This window comes from Camellia sinensis, chromosome 5 (assembly GCF_055761805.1).
Source record: "Camellia sinensis isolate YWXY chromosome 5, ASM5576180v1, whole genome shotgun sequence".
In the NCBI taxonomy this organism is placed as follows: domain Eukaryota; kingdom Viridiplantae; phylum Streptophyta; class Magnoliopsida; order Ericales; family Theaceae; genus Camellia; species Camellia sinensis.
Window position 1 is genome coordinate 172287954 of NC_138965.1, and position 3199 is coordinate 172291152.

General features: G+C 32.4%; 1 long non-coding RNA gene across 1 annotated transcript; it reads left to right on the top strand.

The window, feature by feature from the left end:
• Window positions 1-209: 209 nt before the first annotated feature.
• LOC145790271 (uncharacterized) lies at window positions 210-1668 on the top strand. The gene is made up of 2 exons (XR_014328954.1): window positions 210-336; window positions 1136-1668. It is a non-coding gene; the product is annotated as an uncharacterized LOC145790271 (long non-coding RNA).
• Window positions 1669-3199: the final 1531 nt, after the last annotated feature.

A 3199-nucleotide genomic window follows, 5' to 3' on the forward strand; every position in this document is an offset into this window, starting at 1 on the left:
TGCATGCATATGGCCTAATCATTTGTTTTTAATAATTTTTAAAAGCGAAACTAGTATTTTTTTTCTCCCTTTTTTTTTTTTTTTTTTTTTTTCTCATAAAGAGTAATTGCAGGCCCCTTCCCTTGTATCACCACCGTATGGTTGGGGCGAGCATTCAGGTCAGCACTGCTCTTTTCTTTCGCTACAATCTTGCCACCTACGTTTCTTTTCTCATTCTGTTAAACTTGTCTGGTGCAGTTGCAAAATGCAGCAAAACTTCTAGATTCTGGGGCTGTTGGGGCCACACAATTTTTGTGGCGATATCCAATTGCTTGAATCCTGCTGCTTTTCTATTTGGTGAGAATATATAATATATCACAAATTATTTTATTTTTTATTTTTTGGGATTTCCTGTCTCAATGAAAGAGTCTAGTTGTTAAAAATCGTTAATAGTGCTTTGAATTGCATGATAAACATGCTGAGTTATCCACAAGTATTTGTGCATCTTTTCTTGATGTATCTGCTACATCGTCTGCAGGTATGAATATGTTACTATCTGCAAATTTTGTCTCAGTTTTTTTTTTTTTTTTTTTTTCCAACAGTAGTTGAATACTATATTTGTTAGCATTAATGATGGGTCTATCTATTAAAAACTACCATGGAGGACACTTTATTGATCATTAGCACGATGGCCATTTTGTTAAACAAAAAATAACAGTAGATGTATAGGATGTATAACAAAGAGAAATGTGCATGCCACATGCACCACAGGCCTTATATTGGGTTCTCAGATGCAGAGGGACAGTCAGTCTTGAAAGACGGTGGTAATGAAAACTTCTAAGAGGCAAATCTATGGTGCTCTCTTTTGAATATATGTTCGGAATGTCGGTTTAAACTTAAGTATCAAGTTTCCTCTATGGTGTTCGTATTTTAAACAACGATGAATGTGGACCATTTTCATATCCAAGTTAACCAATGAGTGCCTAAGCATTTTGTTGTTGTGATTGTTGTCGTTCTAGCTGTTGATTAAGCCTGTTTTCAAATCCTCTAATTCAGAGGAGAGGCAGCTTTTTTTTTTTAATTTTTTTACTGAAACTTGGATTTATGAATATCTACTATTTACAGTCTCCTGATGTATGTTCTGTGCAATAAGTAGGAACAAGCTAATTCTTTTTCCTCTAGAGAAGTTGCCGAATCCATGGGCCTCGCCAACCATACTTTAGAGTGAAAGCTAGCTCTGCACAAGGCCATTTGCAGACAATGCTAGCATTGCCTGTTTGTGACAACTACAACATTGTTAGTTCTCTATGTAGATACAAGTTTGTTCCTCCACAAAGCACAAGAGTAATTAAGCATGGCGAATTGGGTCAATCTGTTCAGTACCAATGCAGGGGAAGTCTTTTCTTCCCTGAATCCACAGCCAGGAGTGGGAAACGCTATGCAAGTTATGTGCGATGCAACTCTTTCTTCATTCTGACATATCTCTAATTACTACTTTTTTTATTATTTTAATTTTTTTTGGTCAAAAATGCTTTGTACCCAGGAAAAAAATAAGCTAGATGCATTCAAAAAGTAAAGTGTATGACTATAGATTCAAACTTTGGTGTGGTGTGAACTAATACCCAAATGGATCTCGTCTGCATATTTTAAATTTTGATAATTTTTTAAATATTTTTTCGGGATAGGCAAGCGTCACCATTTGTTTGACTTTTGACTGGAAAAAATTATGTGGTGTAAGGTCTACCTTGTGGCATAATGTACTGGGCAATGTTAGAGATTACTAAAAGTGATGTTCTAAAATAATCATTAATGATGTGGCATTTATTTCTTTTTAAAAAGAAAACAAACAGACACAACAACATTGTGGCAATGGGTGGGACCCACTGCCACATCGTTAATAGTGGCACTAATTAGTACTCCCACTCATTTCCCTAATGTACTAAGGCCTCGTTTGTTTGGGGTTATGGGGAGGGGATTGGGTTTGATAGTGAGGAGGTGATTGAGAATGTAGTGTTTGTTTTGAGAGATAGGGAGGGGATTAGTAATCCCTTGGTATTAGTAAGGAGGATGAAGGGGGATTGGTAAAGAGGAGGTAGAGATGGTATTAGAAAAATAGTAAGGAGATTATAATTTTTTTTTATTTTTTGTATATTGGGAATTTTTTTTAAATATAATGTTTGTTTTTTTATATTTTTTTATTTGTTTTATTATTTTATATAAAAATAATTTAGCAATCCCCTCACTATCAATCCCCTCACTACTAATTCCCTCACTATCAATCCCCTCAATTCTATCTCCCAAAACAAACGGGGCCTAAGTGAAAAGTTCTAATCTTTGATTTGCCAATAATTTCCTCTTTGACTCATTGTTTGCCAATAACGCGTTTAAACTTCGGTTAAAAGTAATATTAAGGCCTCGTTTGGGAACAGACTAATTTAGTAATTTTTTATCTATTTGGCTAAAATATGAGCTAAAAAAATTAGTATGTTTGGGATGACTTTTTAGTTTTTTACAAAAAAGATGTGCAAAAACTAGAGAGAAAAGAGAATTTTTGACTTTTTTGTATGAGTTGTTGACTTTTTTATTAATTTAATAACTTTTGATTTTTTGACTAAAAAATAGGGTTACCAAAGGAGGCCTAAATGGTGTATTGGACAACTTTAGCGGTTTGGATTGACTTCGCCACTTCTAACCTATATATAGCAAGGTAAATAAAATTGATGTAATTAAGGTCAAGTTTGGGAAGTCTCAAAAAAATAAAAAAATCAAAAAGTTACTTAAAAAATTAAAAAGTTATCACTATTCACCAAAAGTCAACAATTACAGCTGCACAACTCCCAATACTAATTTTTCCCTACACATTAATTTATACAATTTTTTAATACATATTTTTTCATAAAAAGTCAAAAAATTAATCCAAATATTCATATTTTCAACCTCAAATTTTTAATCTAAAAAGATAAAAAGTACACTTATTTAAGATACTCCAAACAACCCCTAAATTGACAATTCAAGTCTAACCAAAATTTCAAGATTCGTTCTGTTTTATATAATTTATGGTCTATTTCAGTTTGACTGATACAAGCTAAATTGACCAAGGTATTCTATGTAAATACTTTTTTATTTTAATTCTTTAAGCATTAGAATATAAGTGATTAATAATTTAAGTTTTGTTAAAAAATATTTAAAATTGAAGTATTTATAGAACAGCTTTTATCAT